At 39.3% G+C, this 22,714-nt stretch overlaps 1 protein-coding gene across 1 annotated transcript in view; it reads right to left on the bottom strand.

Annotated features, from left to right (window-relative positions):
- PSD3 (pleckstrin and Sec7 domain containing 3) overlaps positions 1-18,395 on the bottom strand; it is a 735,018-nt gene extending 716,623 nt beyond the window's left edge. The window contains 2 exon segments of the mRNA XM_047717270.1: positions 13,277-13,339; positions 18,243-18,395. The gene's annotated coding sequence lies outside the window, so the exon portion shown is untranslated.
- Between the last annotated feature and the right edge of the window lie 4,319 nt (positions 18,396-22,714).

Genomic DNA, 22,714 nt, shown 5'->3' with positions numbered 1-22,714 from the left:
CTTTCCACAGAAGGGCACGAGACACATCCTTCCCAAGTAGGGAGTATGGGAGGTAGATCTAAACAGTCCCCGAGGATGTGGGTCTCTGGAGGGACATTCCACTCTTCAGGATTTGCTTAGCTTTAGTTTCAGAACACGATAGAACTCCATGGCTGGTCATTTTTCTGAGCCATTACTTTTTCAGTTTCTGTTTAGACATGATGTCAAGCCAGAACAAGGTAGCAAATTGTGTGGAGACAAGTTGAATTTGTTATGGGATGTTTATGTGGTTCCAAATATGAAGGCTTAGGAAAGAAAGAGAACACTTTTTTTTTTTTTTTTTTTTTTTTTTTTTTTTTAACCTCAAGCTCAAGTATATGAGTTTGGTGGCTGTACTGGCTATTCGTTAACAACTCATTAATAGATTTAATCCATGTATTTCAGTTGTTAACTTACTGGTTTGCTTTCTGGTCTTTGGTCTTAGTATTCTCAAAAGATATAGTTTTAAAATAACTATAAGGGCTCCTGGGTGGATCATTCAGGTAAGCATCTGCTCTAAGCTCAGGTCATGATCCCAGGATCCTCCACTCAAACCCCATCAGGCTCTCTGCTCAGTGGGGGCATCTGCTTCTCTCTCTCCTTCTGCCCCATCCCCTGCTCCTGCTCTCTCTCTCTCTCTCTCTCTCAAATAGATAAAATCTTTAAAAAAAAATAACTATAGGGCACCTGGGTGGCTCAGTGGGTTAAGCCTCTGCCTTCAGCTCAAGTCATGATCTCAGGGTCCTGGGATTGAGCGCCACATTGAGGTCTCTGCTCTCTCCCCCTCTCTCTGCCTGCCTCTATGTCTACTTGTGATGTCGCTCTCTCGCAGTCAAAATAAATAAATAAAATCTTTTTAAAAAAATAACTATAAAACTATAGCCTTAGGAGATTGTAAAGGAAAACAATTTATCCTTTTGTCAAGCTTAAGAAACTTTGCTATAATTCAGTTTACTAAATAAACTACTGGGTTGAGAACAACTATAAAAATACACACTCACAGTCTTTCAGTTTTTGCATCATTAAACTCATAGGGCAGAAGGACAATCAATCAGTCAATAATCTAATGCCTATTAAAAGTATGAGGCAATATACTATGTTATCTGTTATCATGGAGAACAGTCTCATAATCCAAAATCACAGATAATATTAAAAATCATATATTTATTCGCTTTTGCCGTGATGTTTGCAGATCACTATATTTTAGTTACATTTTGAAGAAACTAGTATTGAGCACACACCACTGAGTAATAAAGAAAGTAACTTAAGAATCTGTGAGAAAACTAGAGGACACTTCAAATTGAGACCGAGAAAAAAGAATAAAGAAAGAAACGGAGAAAAGTAAGATTGAATAAGCTAGAAAATATAACTGAGACTAGATCTATTCTAGTCATACCTAAAAATAAAAGGATTGTGGGATGCCTGCATGGCTTAGTCCACTAAGCATCTGACACTTGGTTTCAGCTCATGTCACGATCTCAAGGTCATGGGATGGAGCCCCTTGCTGGGCTCCGTGCTCAGCACAGAGTCTACTTGTCCCTCTCCCTCTGCTCTTCTCCCTGCTCAAGTTCTATTTCTCAAATTAAATAAAACGTTAAAAATAAGATAAAATAAAAGAATTGTTTCTCATGTGCAGTGGGGCAACCCGTCTATGACTTCATAGCCATTTTCTATATTAGAAGAGGAAGGGGGGTAAAGGAGAGCAAAAGAAGGAGTATGCCAAAGAGATAAAAAATGAAGAGCATGAAAGAGGCAAAGGCTACAAGCACTTCCTTGACACTCTTTGCCTCTCCCTGGTGGCAGCCGTTACACCGAAAGGTGAAGGGGAGCGATCCAGATGGAGCAGATCAAAGAAAGAACATGCTTGACAATCATAACCCAATGCAATGTCGTTGATTCATTTCCCCGTGTTTTTTCTTAAGATCACTTGGCTAACATAGACCCGGGTCTAAATAAGAGCAGATTGCATAGCTCTTTTAGACTTAGGCTGCGTGTTGTAGGACACCAAATGTTTGGAAAGAAAAATATTTAGGCACCCTTGCTACCATGCACATTTAATACTAGAAGCCGCCCCGTTGCTCTCCCTCAGCATCTGTACAGCAGTCGCCGGAGCTAACAGTCCCACAGGAGCACAGTCCTCTTGCACCGTGGGGCTTTTCCTCCTCCTGCGGCACGTGACTACCAGCCTCCATGGACAGGCATCCACAGCCACAGCCATGGCTCAATGATGGTGATGCCATCTTCGCTTGCTTTTTAAATAGTGTGTGAGTTGTGCTTGCCAGAGCCCTTGAGCTCTTCTTTCTTTGCTCTTTAAAAAAGTTGAAATATCACATAAGGAATATTTAAAGAAAAGACTGGCTGTCTTCAAATACCGTAAATATTTAAACTTGTTTAAAAAATAAGGCAAAACCAATAAAAACACATTGTGGGGCACGCTTGCACTTATTCTTTGAATAGCGAGTCAGGGAATTTGATTTGTATTTGAATTCCAAAGGTAAAATTTCCACAGACACTTTCTTTGGCTGTAGGGGCTTGTACTGATTTAATCCTGTCACCAGGGCAGATGACCATTAATTAAATATTATGGTGTCAAATAGGCCAACCGAACTGAAAATGCAACTGGACTGCTGATGAGACAGGTTTTGTATATAAATGCATCCAGCCTCAGCAATAGTCATCTGATGTCAATCTCATGGTCTGTTTGCAAAGACAAAACCAGAGAGTTGCTCCATAGCACCAAATCACTGAGAAAAAGATGGCTTGGCTTGTCTCAGGTGTTTTATACATATTATATTATACTTTTGAGGTTATAAGGAATAAACGGAAGGAATAAAGGGAATAAAATATCATTTTTCTCAGTGTGTATTCTTCACCAAAAATTGAAATTCCCACATTAATCTTTCAGGTTCTTTTGCACATGCAGAGATGAAAATAGAAACTCATTTAAATTACCGTGTATAATTATCATGCTGTAACATTATAATTAGAGCAGTGGTTCCCAAAGTGCAGTCTCTATACAAGTAGCATCAGTATCACCTGGGAACTCGTTAGGAATGCAAATTCTCGCGCTTCCCACTGAAGCAGAAACCTGCTTCTGCAGGACCACTGAGTCAGAAACTCTGGAGGTGAGGCCCAGCAATCCGTATGCAACCAGCCCTCTTGATGATTCTGACTCAAGGCAAAGTCTGAGAGAAACATTGTCATTATTTATTACTGCTTACAGAGAAATCATTATAAATTGAGCAAAAGGAAACCACTGAACTGCATATTCTTTTGTCTGGTCTCACATCTGCTCTTCGGCGAGTTGGATAATTTTGGAACTGTGTTCACATGTATCTAAAGCATAAATCCTAGATTCATTCCACTGTAAAGAGAATTCTGAAATGATAGATCCCCTGCTGTTTGCCATTCAACTTCTGAAGAAACATTAGATCCTGAAAAAACTATGTTACATAGTTTCAGACTCTGGATGGTATTTTATTAGACCGAGTAACTTAAACTCCCACAGTAATTAGTGAGTACTCTGATTAAAAAGAAATGTGAAGCAAAACTAAACAAAAATAAACAACCTTTTTGTTTGGGTATAGATGGATGGAAATATTTGGGATCTGGAAGAAAAGAACAAACAATGTACAATATCATTAGCATGATCAATCCTTTCCCACCCAAGCACTTCCACTCTAAATTCAAGCGGTTTTATTCTGGCGTAAACCCTTGGACTGTTTAGAATATACAAAACTACAAAGTAAGGTAAAGAGTCTCCAGATAATTCTTTACAACCTAAAAGGGTGACTGTAAATAAATGCTCCTTGGAAAATTATCAGAAGTATTCACATTCCTCTAAAAGTTATGTCTGAAAAAAAGGAAAACTGAAGGACTATTTGAGCCTGAGAAAATCAATACATTTAGTTCCTTCAAAAAAAAAACCTCCAGTACACTGGGCTTTTAATAAGTGCTAGAAATAAGCTTTATTATACCTATTACACCTGTGAATGGTGCAATATTAAATGAATTTTGAAACTCTAAAACTCCCAACTACCTATCTGGGGCGATTAGTTTCCCTCTTTGCTGGTAACCACAGCGCCGGAGAGGGCCTTTGAAATTCCTAGAGCTTCTGTGGTAGGTTCTCTGCTCGCTTTCCTATACTGCCGTGAGATATGTTTTACACTTTATTTCAGGCTTCTTTGCTACTTTCTGAGGTTTTCTCTTTCAGTTTGGTATGTGCACAACTTCTGTTGTCTGTCTCCTCTGTTCTTTAGAAGAAGGTTGAACATGCAGTTTTGAGAGGGTTATTAATAGTTTCCAGCAAAATATTCTCATGAGCAACAAGAAAGAGTAGAAAATTTAAAAAGGAGAAAAGAAAGACTTTGTTGAAATGAGAAGTAAGCAAGTAACTAGAGCAGCCTCCATAAACAAATCTGTAGCATAAATGAATCACCTAACTTTGGAGAAATCTTCAAGGGAATATACCCAGGAGCTATAGGAAAGCTTCACTGGGTGATTTCCCATAAATTTCTCAATGCCATGACAAAGAAATATCGCATAATAAGTAACCGCCATTTTCTAAATAAAAGATATAGTACTTACTCATCGTAAGGGACACCTGGGTGGCTCAGTGGGTTAAGTCTCTGCCTTCAGCTCAGGTCATGGTCTCAGGGTCCTGGGATCAAGCCCCACATTGGTCTGTCTGCTCAGCAAGGAGCCTGCTTTCCCCTCTCTCTCTGCCTGCCTCTCTGCCTACTTGTGATCTCTCTCTGTGTGTCAAATAAATAAATAAATAAAATCTTAAAAAAAAAAAATACTTTATGCAGGGGCACTTGGGTGGCTCAGTCAGGTAAATGACTGCCTTCAGCTCAGGTCATGATCCCAGGGTCTTGGAATGGAGCCCCATGTCAAGCTCCCTGCTCAGCGGGAAAACTGCTGCTCCCTCTCCCTCTGCCCCTCCCCCCCACTATAGCTTGCTCTTGCTCTCTCTCAAATAAATAAATAAAACACTTTTTAAAATTCACAATATACCACAGCACTTACAGGGTTTGTTTTTTTTTAAGATTTTATTTATTTGAAAGAAGGAGAGACAGAGATGACAGAGATAGCAAGAGAGAGCATGAGCGGGGAAGAGAGGGATAAACAGGCTCCCTGTTGAACAGGGAGTCCGATATTGGGCTCGATCCCAAGACCCTAGGATCATGACCTGAGCTAAAGGCAGCCACTTAACTTGACTGAGCCACCCAGGTGCCCCAAACAAATAATAGCTTAAACAACAACAACAACAAAAAAACAAAAAAACAAAAAAAAACCTTACTCATTGACTCTCCCTTAGAATGGCCTGTGCTGCCTGCTGTATCCTCCACTGAGACATCAGACTCAGAGGCACATGGACTCGCCATAGCACCATGTAGAGCAAACTGTCATTTTGACTTAATCCAAGGAACCCAGATGCAAGAACTAAGTTTTCACATATCTTCTTCATAAAGACCCTCTTTGGTTCTGATTCACCATTTCGATTAGCCAGTATATGACAAAGAGAATGACCAAGGCCTTTGTCAACAAAGGTAACTTCCTTCCTCTCTTAGGGTAAGGCAGAAGAAAAACAAAAAGAGCAACTTTTGGATTTAAGTGTTAACTATTTTTGAAACATTCTAATTTCTGTAATACTATAAGGAAGAAGAGAAAACGGAACCCCATGACTAATCTATGCATTATGGACAGAACATGGTAGGAGCCATTGCCAAGCCCACCTCCTCAGCCTCAATTAATATCAACCCCAGGACTGAACCATGGGGGACATTTAATGGTGAGATTCATTAGGGAGAAGAGAGCTGCTTCACAAACCCAGGGGAGGAGTGTCAGAAGGGAGGGTTGTGCTGAGGTCCAATTATATGACAACTCAGAAGGACACTGGATATGAGACCAGGGATGACTTTCACTGTGACAAGTTTGATTGAGTAAATAATGGAAACCAGGTTGAAAAGTACATGTGAGATGAGAAAGTAGTGATTGTAGAAAACTCTGTCAAGAAGTTGGCAATAAGGGGCATCTGGGTGGCTCAGTTGGTTAAGTGTCTGCTTTCAGCTCAGGTCATGATCCTGGAGTACTGGGACTGAGTCCTGCATCAGACTCCCTGCTCAGTGGGAAGTCTGCTTCTCCCTCTCCCCTCATCTCACTTGTGCTTTTACTCTCTCTCACTTCTCTCTCACTCTCTTTCTCTCTCACTCTCACTGTCTCTCTCTCTGAAAAAAAAAAGAAGAAGAAGAAGAAGTTGGCAATGAAACCAAGCAGAGGAAAGGGGGGATAACTGGATGGAGTATGTGACCTTAGAGAAGGTTTTTGTGCAAGGTTGAGACTCATATACATTTATAGGCAGGGAGAAAGAAAATCTAGAAGAGAGAGAGTAGAAAAATTAGAAATCAAATCCCAGGAAAGGAGGGGAAAAGAGAAAGGTCATTAGCAAAGATGAAAAGAATTGGCTTTGGAAGGAAATGAAGGCTTTCTTTTCCTCTAAGATAGGAGGGAGAATAAGATGGGTAAACATATGGTTACTTTGGAAGCAAACATGAGGGAAACTAAGGCATGAAGGTCCTTCATGGTTTCTTTTCTGAATAAGCTAGGAAGCCATCTCTTTCTAAGAGCGAGCATGGCTGTTGGTGATGAAATAGGAATAAAGTGAGTTTACAGAGAGATGTTATGGACACTGCCCCCCCAACCTGGAGCAAAGCTTACAGAAGAAAGAAAAAGCTTATGTATGTAAGTTTCTTTCTCCCCTCACTACATCTCCTTGTAAAATGGCACTTTAAAAGAAAGAAAAAAAGGGCTATTCAGGCCGGGGAAGAAATAATGTTAATTGGCAGTACTTTTGCCTGAAAGAGAAACCACAGCTAATTGAGACGATCTGAACATGGACACAGTCATCTCAGTTTCAGAGGGGACCAAAAGTAACATCAGTCCAAGGCAAGGTGAATGTTAATCTTCACTCTTGGACTCTTCCAGTCCCAAGTGTTGAGAAACCTTGTCATAACCTTACCTCGGGGGTCAATGTCAATGGCAGCTTGCTAGTGAGGCTCCTGCCCCGAGTGCTGCATTTAAATCCCCTTCAAGGCTCTAATTTCCAGTTTCTGCCAAGGAAAAAGGAAGACGATGCCAAACTACGTTGAGAGCCAAATGAAACAAACACATCTCAGGTAACATACACTGCTTTCTGGCTGCTTCCTACAAAGCTCAGAAAACAGGAAGTGCTAAACTAGGGTTTTAGTAGAAATGGGACATTATTCAGGTTACCACGTAGACACTGACCCAATGTGTATACAATCCTTTATAAAATATTACACCCAAAATGTGTGCTATCCCAAAAGTTTTGAGTATACACATGTTATCACAGAACACTAATTGTGTTTCCAAAAGGGAAGCCAAGCTGCCCCAGGTGAAAAGTGACAAAGTCTGGATACGCAGGTGAGTGATACCAATTTTACAGCCAAGAAGTAATACACTTAGTTATAATCTGGACAATTATTCTTTTCTAGAAAGTAGAGTGGGAGAGGGGAAAATATTTATTAACTCTTGCATAAGTACATAACCTGATACAGAGCAAGATTTAAAGAAACTCAAACATCCAGGTATATTTGGGTACTCTGAACTAGAATTCAAGTTTAGTTCTGACTTTAAGAAGGACTCACTGAGCCTTTTCTTAAGATCAGAAATTGCCCAAGACATGGGCAATTGTCTATTACGTATATTACATATATGCAACAATCTTGCTGGACAAGAAAGCTTATTGCTCTATCAGCCCTCTAATTGTTCTTTATTCTAATTAGTGAACTTTATCTGTATCGAAGTCTTAATTACTCAAGGACTCTAAAATCCCTGAATCCTCTTTGCTAGGAAAAAGTTACTTTTTTTCCTCTCTGCTTCCCTAAGTGTTCTCTTCCTTATGTCTAGCAGAACAAAGTAGGGAACAAGAACAAAACCCATAGCATACACTACATTTTCCTTTGTCTTTCCTTTGTTTTATCATAAAAGAGTTGCCCTGGCAACTAAGTTACTAACCTCCTAGGAATGCATTCCTTCTTTATTTTCAAATTTATGCTGCATCAAATATTTCTTTGCTTAACCTTGAGACTCTTACTCCTAAGAGACTTCTTTTTTCTTTTCTAGTTTTATGGAGATAACAATTGATATACAACACTGTATAAGTTTAAGGCATACAGCATTATAATTTGACTGACATAGATCATGAAATGATTAAGAGACTTCTTAAATGGGTCAAGCTTTTTTCCTGAAAATTTTAAGATCAAACAATATCCAAAAAGTGTTTTTAGCCCAGCTATCCAATGACTTCTTAAATTATGTTTTTGGAAAAAATAGTTTAAGCTACTTTGTTATCCATTCCATTATTTTCCCAGCATTAGATTTGTTGACTACGCCCATTTTCACACATGAGTACATTAAAACAATTTTATTCTTCTCAAAATGCACTTATTTGAGATAAATTTCTTCTTATTTCCAATCATTATTTTAAGTCCCTACCTCATAAGATATTTGTGAAAACTAGGATTCATATAAATTAATTACATGTAACATAAAGCCCTTAAGGAAGTGACCATAAGTAAACAAGTGCTATAAAAATGTTAACTGCTCTTACTATCATTTCAAGAGTGATTAAGAAAATATCGATTATCTGTTTTGATGGTTGGTCTGTATTTTCTGCCTAAGAAATCTATGAGTGTGTGTGTGTGTATGTTTGTGCTTCCTGAGAAGTCATTTGAAAGTTAAAAATGTACTCCTGTTTAAAACTGAACAGGGATGATCCCAGGGTCCCAGGATGGAGCACCCCATCTGGGTCCCTGCTCGGCTGGGAGCCTCCTTCTTCCTCTCTTCCCCATTCCTGCTTGCTCATCTCTCTCACTCGTGCTCTCTGTCATTATCTTTGTCTGTCTCTCAAATAAATAAATAAAATCTTAAAAAAAAACCCAAAAACTGAGGAGGGATTGTGGTGACCTAAAATCTCCTTATGAAAACTTCAGACGTATGTATGTATATGGGATAGAACAAACCTCAAGGCTAAACACGAGATGTAAACTATACAGGGACTTTATGTTTACGAGTGTCTCCTAAACAGATTTCTCAACTCTAGATTATCAGGTTTTGCTGATATTTCATCCAACAAAATATTGTTGAGATCAGATTATTCATGAACTCGCCTCCAGTAAAACTGTGTGAGTCACAGTCTGCTTTTTTGGTAATAGTTGCAAAATGCAACATTTTATAAAAATTGTAAAATACTGTAACATTTTACCACACTGTGCTCATTATACAGTCTTGAGATTCAGGTCTTGGAAATGAAAGCTTTCATCAGTGGGGATGGCATGGTATAGAGTAAGTGTACATTTCAGTCAAACTACGGGCCAACTCCAGGAGCACACCATGAAGAAACCAAGCAGCTTCAGAAGCCCAGGCCAGGCCTATGGTCTGTTACTCTAATGGTGGGGATTTTTTCCCCTGTGAGGGTCTACTGAGTACATGCCAAGTGTTTGAAAAGAAACCAACTGAAGACTTCCTGTAAATTTAAAAAGATTCAGTTCTTAAGAGAAAAATATGAAATAACCCAACACATGATGCAGAACCTTCCTTAAAAACAAAAATAAAATATATTTAGGAAGGCAGAGAGAGTCATAAACCATTGCAATATCTAGATTTTTTTCCTGCCCCAAGACCCCCAAGACTATTTGCTGACTTGGGATGATATCGAATTCACTGGGAAAGCATGTTGTTGATGGATATTTATTGACATGTAAAATGTTCATATTTTGGATAGTAAAAAAAGAAGATGTACAATGTAATCCACATTTATTTATTTATAAATAACTATAGAAAAATGTCTAGAAGTTTCTGTGTCAAAGTATTAATACTGGTTATCTCTGGGTGGAAAGCAGACAATATTTATTCATCCTCTATAATGTGCAAGCACTTGTCATGTCATTTATCCTTGTAATAACTCTGTGCGATGCAGGAAGCCTACCAGTGCAGGGGAGCAAGCACACTGTTTTATACAAGTTGGCATTTAGTAAATTATAGCTATTCTTTATTATCATCTTATGATTATTTTAATATTATTTATGATTTAGAGATTATCTTTGTTTTACGAATAAGAAACACAGGGGAAATGGCTCAAAAGGTTCACAGAGTCAGAGTGTCCCAGTCTGAATCTTTGCTGTTAGCTGGGTGACCTTGGGCAGGTCATTTCTCTGATATTCAGCTTCTTCACTCATTAAATGATCACAAAGATAGTAATTATAGTTAGTTCATAGGGTAGTTGTGAGGATTAATAAAGTAATCCACATAAGGTGCTTAAAATAGTACTGTCTGGAGTAGAGCAGGCACTCAATAAATGCTGACTTTTATTCTTGCTTAATTAATCTTCATAATGAATCCAGGAGGGAGTATAATCATTTCAGCTTTACAGATGAGAAGATTGATGCCCAGGCAGATTGAACAATGGAATGATGACTACTGAGGTTAAGGACATCTGAAAATATGAAGCACTGAATGGGAGTCCGGGAGTGAGGCAAAGGACTTGGCAGTTGAGTTATAAAAAGACATTAAGAGGCACCAGGGGGGAGTTTTTGCCAGTTTCCTTCCTACCCATGTCTGTGGTGAATAATGCATACCTGTATGCATATTTATACCTGCTGTAGGTCCTGGGGGTCCTTTCTAAAGATCACAGAGGAGCAATAGGATTGAGGAAAGGGTGTGGCCTTAGGACTGAATCCTTGCTCCCCCACAACTAGTTAAGTGACCCTACAGTCTCTACCTCTCTCTGAGTCTGCCTCTCTCTGAGCCAGTTTCCTTACCTGACAAAAAGGGGCTATAATATCCACCTCATGAAGTCAGTAAAAATTAAATAAAAATAGCTATCTCGTAATGAGTGCCAGGTGTGCAAGAAGCACTATACAAGTTCCTTTACACAAATTACATTGTAGACTCTCAAAAAATGCTGGTTTCCTTCTCTTCCTCCTTCCCTTTCCCAGGTGAATGACATATATTACATAAATAATGGCTCTTGCCTCCCTAGTGCTAATCAAGGAGAGATTTTTTTCATTCACTTTGTTTGTCGAGTGCAGCAGGGTAATGTGATCTGACTTGGGCTTCCACATGGTTATTCTGGCTGTTGTGCTGAAAACAGACAGGGAGGGGCCACATGATAAGGAGAGAGAGCACCTACCACAATCATCCAGGTGGGAAGCTACGGAGGCTGGAACCAAATGGTCAGGTTCAGAATATTTCTGATGGCAGAGCTGACTAAACTTCCTGAAGGGTTGAATGTGTGGTGTGAGAGAAAAAGCAAAATCAAGAGTGACCTTGAAGTTCCGGGAAGGATGGAGATGTCATCAGTGGAGAAAGTTTGACCAAGATGTAGGGATAGAGTTAGGGACATGTCAAGTGTGACAAGGCCGTTAGATATCTCTGCTGGCTCTGAACTGTGTCAGTTTAGCAAATTTCTCCAATTTCTTTCCTTGTATGGTTCTGGGTTTGTTGTGCCACAAGCTTTCCTTTCTGTGTGCATGGAACAAGGGAGTCAAAATAGAAGGTGTCTTAAGATAACTTTTAATCCACAAAATAATATTTTAGCTAGAGTTCACCTACCCGCAGTATTGGAAAGAGAGTTTGTCCGATTTGCAGCAGAACCTTTAGTCCACTGTGGCCATGGCCAGCTCCCCCAGCGCATCAACTCAGTCTTGATTCCTTCGTGATTCCTTCCTTTCAAGCTGCCCTATTCTGCTCTTAAGTCAGCACCAACTTTACTTCAAGCTCCCAATTTCTCTCTTTGCCTTGATCATCAGAACCACATCCCTCCCTTCCTGTGATCCAAGTCTTCTAGTATTCTGATTTTCCACTTGAGTCTTCAAAACCCCTGAGGGTTTCTCTAACTTGGTCTGGCAATTTAATTTCCTCCTTTTCAAAGAAAAAGAACATCCAGAAAAGAGACACAGAGGCCTCCTTTCCTTCCCTCATCTCAGGGAACAGAAAGAAATTCCCAGGACAGAGAAGGGGAAAGAAAAATCCCATCTTGTCACTGCAGGAGTTCTTTCTGGAAAACTGGTCTTTTCAATCCACAGCTACAAAAATTATCTCAAACCTCGACTCCCCTTCCCCAACTCTTGTCCTTGAAACTTCACTCCTATGCATCTATCTGAGATTATGGAGTTAGGCTGAAATTGTCTGCATTCACAGTTTTCTAACACACTGATACTTAATCATTCATATGAATGACACTGCTGGTAGTATTTCTTCTTTTTAGAAGAAATGCCACGTGAGTGGCATGCTTTGTAACCTTTTTTCCTAATTATTTATAAACTATGCATTTTGTGTAGCCACCAGTTGTCCTTAAAGGGAAGACTGACACTTCCTGTGTTGGGCAACAGATCGGCATGGCAATTGGTTATCTGATACGTCTGGTTAACAAGTTTCTCTTTGACATTTAACGAACTGCAATCATTTCACAGATCGGTATTTCCCCATTTGCTTCATGAGGGCAAAGGACCATATGAAGGCCAGCCTAGTGGGTCTCATTACAAAAATAAAGGCAATTTCTATGGATAAATGGAAAGTAAAAATTTGTCTTTCTTCCCTCTGTTTTTTAAAGTTTAAATGTCAGGCTTTTCTGTGGAAATACTATCTTATTCTAATATTTTTGCTGTTATAGTTTTATTTATAACTTCTTTGTCATCAACTCAATGCTTTGGTTATGATTTTACCTCTTCAACACCTAAGATATTATTAAATACAGGACAGAAAGCAAGGTTTTTTAAAAACACAGAACTAGACCTTCTAAGTTAGATCTTATCAAGATATAACTTGAGTTTTCCAATAAAATTATCCTTCAGTTTATGTTCATGAAAACTCTGTTTATCTAATCAGTCAATATTCCAAAACATACTGAAATAAAAACATGATTCACAGGTCATCAACCTGCCTGGAGCCTCAAACACCCAGCCACTGGCCATCTGATTTGATAGAGCAGATTCGGATGATAAAACTACGAATATTTTTCTGTCTCCTTCCTTCCAAGGAAAACATAGTACAAAGTAACCTTGCAAAATACCTCAAATCACCTTATCCCAATGAAAGAATTCCTATTTTTACACACTCCTGGTTGTAGAAAGGACAGCAATTTTTTTAAGGACCCAACATTTCCTCCTAAAACATATTCTTACTCGTCGTGTTTTGCTCCGCATGAAAGTTTCCGTGCTAGTCAGTGACTTACCAGGCTTGCATCTGGTTAGGTCCTTGGAGAGGTTCCTCTTTTCTCTGAGGTTGTGTCAGAAACCTAAAGTATAAAATGCGTTCAGTGAAGCTGCCTGGTGTGAGTGACTTCGCTTATTCCAGTGGACTCCACAACAGATTGAAAATCTCAGTCCTTCTCTCTGTAAAATCTGAAAAATATTTTCTTCCTCATTCTCCTTCTCTTTTACACTTCAGGCCATGATGAAAACCACCACACAATCTTGGCTTACTTGTCAAGGAAAAGATGTAAAATGTACACGTACCAAGCAAATTAGGAATCAATCACAAAAGGATTTAAACGTTTCTTCAAATAGATGGAGCTACCCCATTAGCTCTTTGCTTGTATATATTTGTCAAAAGAATAGGATTTTTTAATGCTGGAATGAGGTAAGTGCAGCAAGAGACACTTCTGCTAGCTGCGAGAGAGAAGGAGAGAGAGAGATTCTAAAACAATCCAACAGTAATCAGACCCTTTGGCTCTGACAATTAAGCCAAAGTATGCTACAGGAAGTGCACTGGTTAGCTAAAGTTAGAGAAACAGTGGCCTCTTACGGAGCCCCAAATGTCACACTGATTATATATGGTGTGATAACTTGTCGTTTATTTTGACAGTCATTCAAATAAAACTACAGGGTGACAGGACGACAATAGAAAAGCTATCTCAGGCCTAATTATTTTATTTTTGCGAGTAAGGCCATAAAGTTCCTGTTCTGTTACCATCACCTTCCTTCCCAGCAGCGTTTAATTGCCTCCCGTGAGACATTTTAAAGGAGCAAATATACTCTCCTGAGGTCTAACTTTTAAAAAATTACCATTGACATGCGAATTTTTGTTTTCCTAATGTTTCTGGCATCATCTACGGTGATATCATAAGCAAACGGTCTTACAGTATTTAACTTGACAACCTATATAGACAAATATCATACAACTGGGAAAAAACCTCCAACTCCGCATGAAGCAATTTTGTCCACTTGGCAGCATAAAATGCAGGAAAATTCACAAACACTGGGAGATGGCAAGTGGTAGTGGGAAAGTTCTTCCACTGTTTGCTACGCTTGTTTCTTTTCTTTTATGCCGTTTTTACAAATGTGAGCACGTGAGCACAGCCAAGAAAATTAGCATAGCTAAGTTTACCCGAAGTCTAATAACAAGCTGATCCTAAGGAAAAACCAGACAGAGAGGTTGTACCCTGAATCTTTTCAGGTTTGGCGTTTTGGGGGTTCAGGGACCTTTGTGTTTAGAGAACTCTGATCTCTCCCTGCAGACCTTAGTGTGCTTTGCCTCTTATGTGGCAGAGAGACATCCAGAACAGATAGCGATGGGAAACACAGCAAGGCCAATAGAAACGTAGGGAGCAGAAAAAACTATTTGAGAAGAGTTCCCTGAACTAGCATATATTTAGTGAAAACAATACCACAAAGGTAAATGTGAAGTAAATTCCAAGATAAACCAAAAGGAAGACTCCAAGCATCAGTAGCTTACCTGCCAGAAATTTTTCTGCCTACCATAAATAATTCCATGGGTTGATTGAAGCGATAGTACCAGGTCATGTGAAATAACATATTTAGCAGAAAACTGAGTCAAATACCTGGTAACATTTCATATTGCTTCAGATAAATAGTCCTGTCCCGTCATGTTATCTGTTTACTGAGCATGAAGCTAGGAACTCTCATGGATTCCTACCAATATCAAGATTCTAAAAATTATTTTACTGGTTTTCAATTATATTCCTCGAGGGCACATTTGTGGTCTTATTTCCTGGAAGTATTTTGTTTAGTTATACAAATGCGTATTAAAAATTCTTAACATTCCATAACGCACAGGACAGTCAATTTCCACTTGTGTCTGAATGCAGAGTCAATGAAAACATTTTGCAGTCCTAGTGGAAAACCAAGAGGAGTCCTGGCCAAGGTCTCCTTCAGGTTAGCAAACCTAATGAAATACTTTGCACGATGAAGCATTGTTTGCAATTGTGAAATAACTTGTTCTTTTCTACTTCTGGAGCTGGTTTTGTATTTATCTGAGCTGTAAGCATTTTCCAAAGATCAAGCTACCTTATAGAGAGGGATTCTGATATTCTTTCCTTAAAGGCACACATCTTTGCTCTGTAAGCGGAGTACTAGAATCTTTTTCAGCTCTATTCCCGGTTTCCCATGAAGGTCACGTCTCTATCTCTGGCACTTCTTCAAAGCTATTCCACTCCACTGATATTTTCCAAGTCTGATAGAGAAGGATGTACCTATTCTATATGTATATATTTTTAGATTTTATTTATTTATTTGTCGGAGAGAGAGATCAAGAGAGCAAGCACAAGCAGGGAGAACAGCAGGCAGAGGCAGAAGCAGGCACCCTGCTGAGCAAGGAGATGGATATGGGACTGGATCCCAGGACCTTGGGATCATGACCTGAGCTGAAGGCGGATGATTAACCAACTGAACCATCCAGGTGTCCCTATATTTTATTTTTAAACAGAAGGGACACAACACATCTAAAGATTTTAAGAAGAGTGGCGGATCTCATTTTTTTCTTTTTTCCTAAATATTTTTTCTTATTAGAAAAGAAAAAAGCTTCATTATACAAAATTTGGAAATTCCAGAAAAGTACAAAGTACAAAAGTGATTATACAAATCAGCCACAGTACCATTAGCCAAAGATAATCACTCTTAATGTTTTCTTTCAGTCCTTTTTTCTATTCATATACTTATTTTTTAATAATGTTCAGATAGTATTGTGTCCTGTTTTCTCTACCTACCTTTATATTTGGAATAGTTTCGTCCTCATGTTGGACAAACGTGATTTTAATTTCCACATAACCATCATAGTTTATTTACTTCTTCCTCCATTGTAGAACATGTAGATATTTCCCAATTTTCCATTATTTTCAGTAATGTTATTGACAGTATCTTTCTAGACATTTAAGAATTGCCTTTCATCATTAAAGCAGCTGATTAATCCAATAGTTCTACACACACACACGTTTCAGTCACTTGTGAGGTAGGGGTTGCCGTCACCTTCGGCCGTCACATTGTCTTCAGACAAATCCTATGACTTGTCTGAGGCCACAAAACTAGTTATTTGAAATTTGGAATTCTTCCACTTTTTCACTTTCTCCATCTTTCATGTTCAACAAGCACTAAGTCATCTTTTTGAACTCTCTCTTTTTAACCCATTTATTTTCATTTTACACGAACTCTTGCTACCCCATTCCAGGCCCTTCCTTGTAGCCACACCACAAAGCCCCCCAAATGGCCTTCCCACCTCTGGGACCCCCTCGTTCTAATCCTCCCTGTACACCCACCCACTGTTAGATGGATCTTCCCTTATGCCACTATCCAGCTCACTGACTTCTGGTGAAACCCTACATATAACATAAACTCCTCGCCTGGCTCTCAAAGCACCATTTTCTCAAAGCCCCATCAATCTGACTTCATCCACTCCCCTTTGTTTTTTTCACTATCGCCTTCTTGGCTTCTTGCCTTCTCCTTACAGTATTTATCCCATTCAAAATACTCTCATTTCCTTTCCATTTCTTCAAATTTTACTCAATCCTCCAACCCCAGTTCAAGTCTCATTTACTCCATGAAATAAAATGAGCTTCCCATTGGATTTGACGAACTTGCCTTCCCACTGGATTTTAAGTTGGCCAACTTGCATTCAAAACTCCACTTTGCTGCTTTTGCTGGGAGAATTGGGAAATATAATTAACTCCTATGAGCCTATTTCTACATATGGAAATGTGAACAATTATACTAATATCTGCCTTCTATCAACCTCCCAGGATCCTAAGAAAGATTGAATGTGTGTTACAAAGATTTGGTAAGCTGCTGAGTGTTATACAGATAAGAGAAAGTATTGTGCATACTTTAAAACAGTTCAGTATCCAAGTCTCTACCCCATAATATAGCACTGAATTACATTCTGTCCCATCATACTCTCTCATTGTTTAATTAATGTTAATCATTTCTTCCTCAGCTTGGCCATAAAGTCTCTGAATGAATACAATATATTACTTCTATAATCCCCAGAGCCTAACACTGCATGTTGTATTAATGGCTGCTAGTCTAACAGACATGGGTTATAGCTGGTCATGTCTGGCTATGGGTCACATCAGGATTTAGATATAAATTAAAGAGCCCCAGCTTTCTGTAAGTCTTCTGGAGTAGGATAGTCTTATACTTTGGGGAGTCCTAGAAGACTGAGCAAGGTTAGCATACACCTTTGTGAAGTCTATGAAAATGTACTCTTAATTTGGACCCTGCCTTTCACAGATATTCACCAAATTTTTGCAGCAACTTTTAAGTAAATGTAAAATACATAATCTGAAATCAGAGAACAGAAACAAGTATGTACTGTAGACATCCAGGAACAATAGCTAGACCCTTGGACATCTTTAACAGAAAGCTTGGGTTACCTAATCATGGTACATTATTAAAGATGATCTGCTATGAATGGATGATGTCCCCACACGGTACCTGAATATCAACAGGTCCAAAAGTGAACCCATTGTTTCCATGGCCGTCACCCAACTCACCTGCTCTCCTTCTTTTCCATTCTATTTAAAGGGAACATTAAATACCAAAGTAAAAACCACTGCTCAAATCTTTTTTTCCTCACCTCCCACTGTCCCACACCATTGTAAAAAATTCTCTCAAATCTTTTCTGCAACCTCTCTCCCAGTCTTCAATTAAGCCCTTATCATCTCTTGCCTAAATCATTGCAACAGCCATCTAAATAACCTTCAAATAATTTCCCTAGTTTCCAGCTCTTCCTTGTCCAATCTGTCCTTTTATATTGTCACCAAAATGTGACATCTTTGTTGGACATCTTTCCTAGATTGCCTTCTAGAGCTTCTACTACAAAAACTTTCTCACCCCTCTGTTTCCCTGGAATTTTCCAGTTCCTCCTTTGCATCACACCATATCTTGCACGTCTATGGTTGTACTTACCACACTTTCTTATGCTTGTCTCCCTGGAGTAAATGGTAAACTTCTGGAAGCTGAGCTGTCTCATTCATTCCTGCACTACAGTGCACTGAACAGTGCCTGGCACATGGTAAGTGCCCACAAAATTTTGCTGAAAGAAAATAGTTTCCAAGACTAAGTACCTCTCCCAGATCCTCTTTATATATTAGTACAGCCAGTCCCAAAATAAAACTTGTGCTGTGTAAGGTTTCTTTAAAAAGCACACCCTGCATCTTAACAGGAAGTTACAGATTAATAAACAGCTGACTGAACAAACGAAATAGCATCCAGTGAATCACCAGTGGACTGTCAGTTGCTGCTAACCAGATGCGGGGAGAGAGAGGAAAGATGAAGGCGAAACATCATTCCTCAAGGATGCAAGGTTGTGTAAGATGTTCCAAGGCTCCGGGTAACAAAGTGTAACATATTTTCCTACACCCTGGTGGTCATTCAGACACAGAAAAAAGACCATAACAAAAGTGAATTTGGAGCTATGTGAATACAGAAACTGGATAAATACTGTATCTGTGGCCACAGAATGTCCACCACACCCTACCTCATCCAATGTGGTGGATCTTGCCTGTGGTGCATACTCAGTTTTTTAGTTACTGTTCCTGAGAATGTGATGCATATACAGACAATATTTGGTTTTGAGTAAGCACTGACTGCCCGCAATAGAACTAAGAGAGCTGGACTAGTTTCACAATTGTAAAACTTAAAGAGCTCCACTATCCTTTGCATCACAGAGCTAAAGGCCTAAAAGACACAGCCCTGGGCACAGGCTGCATGGACCAGGTGTACCATCTGGAGCTTTTTCTCTCAGGAAAAAATGCTAAACCCCAGCACCTTGGAAGGTGAGTTCCTATTGAAAACTCCGAATGACAGCCTTTACTTGGGAAGGTGGCCAAAGGAAGCGAGGGGATGACTGGTGGGTGACAATATTCAAAGGGATCATGGTCAGACCATATAAAAATAGAACACTGACCCACGATCTCTGCACCAGCCAGACCAAAAAGGTCAAGATTTGATTAATAAAAGCAAGCTCTCCTAATGTTTCCCTGTCTGTGGAATGCTTCCAACTCAGAACCAACCAGAGAAAGCCAAATATGCTTCCCAACTGATCACTTGTCTTCTTTCCTCAGGTCAACAGACTAACTGGGGCCTACCTGAAGCCTTCCTTATTTTCCACTATAAAGTCTTCCCCCTCCTTGCCTACCCTTGAGTCTGTCTTAGGCATGACAGTGACTAACTTCCCGGCCAAAGCAAGCTCTGAATCAACAGTCTCTGCTTGTTCCCTTTTGGGTATTTGTGGTCTTTGAAGCATTCTGAGAGCCTGCCATGTGTGACAGAAGGACTTGGCATTGCAGTGGGGTTGGAGGCGGGGAAGTTGGGGGCAGAGGGAGTGAGATCTGGAATTGGAAGTGGGGTACTTTCAACTTTATTGGAAGTAGCTGGGGATGCAGAAAAAGGGCACAGGTGGCCCTTCCAGCCAGGGCCTGAGGGTCCACTGGAGAAAAGGGAAAGGAAATGAAGAAAAACGGACAGCAGTGAGCAGGCACATGAAGATGGGCTGCATGTGGCTTGGGTTGACAGCCGCATTTGCCAGCTGTTCTAGAATGTGGAAGTGGAGAAGGGTGGTGCATGTGGGGCCAGTGACATCTACAATGACCAGAGAGCAAAGAGGGACAGTTCTGCAGCCAGGAGAAGTGCATCAACAAGGCCCACAAGAGATTTGCTGTGCAGCTGGACTCCAGGTGGAGGAGGTCCTCAAGATGGACCTAGCAGTGGGAGACATGGTACAGATTCACTAGAACAATAGTCTGCAGTGGACCAGCTGCAGATCCTCCGGCACTAGCTCAAGATGGAGGAGAGCATCCTCAACACACAGTAGGAAATGGTGAAGAAGACATTGACTTGAGACCCCATGTTGCTTCTGGGTCCTAGGTGACCACAGCTGGCCTTAGCTCCAAAGCAGCCTCCTCCTGTCTTTGCTGACTAATGAAACAAAGAGCAAAGATGATGTAAAGAAAACAGATTCTCATAGGACCAGAGAGGGCAAAACAATCCAAGAAAGCAAAGACAAATGCAGCAGGCTGCGACATTAATAATGCCAAAGAGTTGATCCTGTAAGACAACATCTCAGTTATCCATAAGGCAACTGGCAAGTACGGTTTGCTAATGGCTTTTCTCACTTTGTCTTCCTAAGGACTAACTTTGTACCATGGACTTTTGGAGCTAGGGAGAACAAATGGACTTTAGATTGCACTGAAGTTTACATAGAATATGTTGTTCAGTTTTTCACTATTGGAATATGGTGCTGGTGATGGCTATCCTAGAAAACCTTCCATTTGCAATCCCTCTTTCTGTTACTGCTTATTCTGTAAAGAAAATAACAAAAGATAACTTACTAAGATACTTGGAAGCTTTTGAAACCACAGGAAATGCAGTAATCATTTGCTCAGATAAAATAAGAACATTGACTATTAACAGAATGATAGTCCAGGCTTACATTGGTGAGATCATTATAAAACAATTCCTAGATCTAAGTCTGTTCCAGACCCATTTTGGAATATCTTTTTAACAAATATTGTGTTAGTTTTTCTTATAATTCTAACTTTTTTTTTAAGATATCAAGGGTCTACCACAACAGACTGGCAATAAAATAAAATATGTGTTGTTAGGGTTTATTCTGCATTTTAAAATGAACTATGAGAAAGAAAGGGAAAAAAAGAAAGAGGAAGGAAGGACGGATGGAAGGAAAGAAGGAGAGGGAAGCAAACATGAAAGTCTATAAAAGTATATACCTTCTACTCAGAGAAAAAATCCATGACTACAGCCTGGAAACTGCCTGACAGAGGTTTCCATTGTTCATCAAAGGCAGGACTATCACTTAACAGATGATGTCATATCTTACCAATATCATTCTTAAAAAGACAATCTCATAAATAAAGTTGTCAAGTGGGAGTAAGAATGTTTATGACAGCATCTCTAGATGCCTTCGATTTTGATTGACTGTCAATGTTGTAGCCACAATTGTAGCCTTCATAGGAGCATGTGTTGTCCAGGAACCTCCTCTTGAAGCTGTACCTAATCTTTGGGTACATCTCATAGTGGATACTTTTGCTTTCTTTGCACACAAGTGAAATGCCTATGGAGTCACCTTTGCTTCTTAAACCTTACGGAATGGGAATCTGTCTTGTTCATTTCCATCACAAAGTTGATGAGTTCATAGTCACTTTTAGTCTCATTTTTGTTGGTGAAATCTTTTTAAATTTTGATAGTAGAAGAAACATTGCCCTACATGCTCCTCCTCCTACCTGTTATGCAATGATATTTAATACTTCTATGATATAACTTTTTAATTAAATTAATGTCAGGAAGCTTCATGAAAAAATAAATATATTCAAGAGACTTTCAGTAATAGTGTCTTTTGCCTAATTGTCAGGGGCATGCATCGTGTACAATTTTGCATTGTGCAATATGGGACACAAGGGTTCAGCTGCACAAATCTTAGTCCAGACACCTGGTTACAGTGCATTTTTCTAGGAGTATCTGTGTTAATGTAGCATAATTCTTTTTTTTTTTAAAGATTTTGTTTATTTATTTAACAGAGAGAGACACAGCAAGGGAGGGAACACAAGCAGGGGGAGTGGGAGAGGGAGAAGCAGGCTTCCCACCAAGCGGGAAGCCCAATATGGGGCTTGATCCCAGAACCCTGGGATCATGACCTGAGCCAAAGGCAGACATTTAACAACTGATCCACCTTGGCACCCCAGTGTAGTGCAATTCATAATTACAATTTCAAATGATTGTGTGGTGCTTATTATAAGATATTCATTGAAGGAAAAGAGTAAATTTACTAACAAAGTTCAGGAGTCAGAATTTAAAGTTAAAAGCAAAGATCCATTTTATCCTTTTTCTAAAATATTGTTTTTATAATAAGCATGTAATTTGAATTATCCTCAATGCTACATTTTAAGGCTATTGAGAGTTGTGAATATTTTAGACAAAGTTATGTTTTAGAGAGGTAATGTGACAGTTATTTATAACTAAAACATAGATTCAAGAAATTTTAACTATTGTACTTCCTTTGTTTTTTTTTATTAGAGTTCCAAGGGCAAAATTATGAATTAATTAATATATGAATATGTTTTATAAATAAAAATCCATTTTCTATACTATGCAAAATAAAGACATATTCAAAAGGCCATGTACCTTGTTGGTGGGAATGCAAACTGGTGAAGCCACTTTGGAAAACAGTTTGGAGATTCCTCAAAAAGTTAAAAATAGAACTATGCTATGATCCAGCAGTTGCACTACTAAGATACAGAAATACTGATTCGAAGAGGAACATGCACCCCAATGTTTATAACAGCATTATCAACCATAGCCAGTTATGGAAAGAGCACAAATGTCTACCGACTGATGAATGGATAAAGAAGTTGTGGGATATATAC

This window comes from Lutra lutra, chromosome 2 (assembly GCF_902655055.1).
Source record: "Lutra lutra chromosome 2, mLutLut1.2, whole genome shotgun sequence".
Taxonomy (NCBI): domain Eukaryota; kingdom Metazoa; phylum Chordata; class Mammalia; order Carnivora; family Mustelidae; genus Lutra; species Lutra lutra.
Note: the sequence above shows the minus strand (reverse complement) of the source record. Positions and strands in the feature narration are given on the sequence as shown.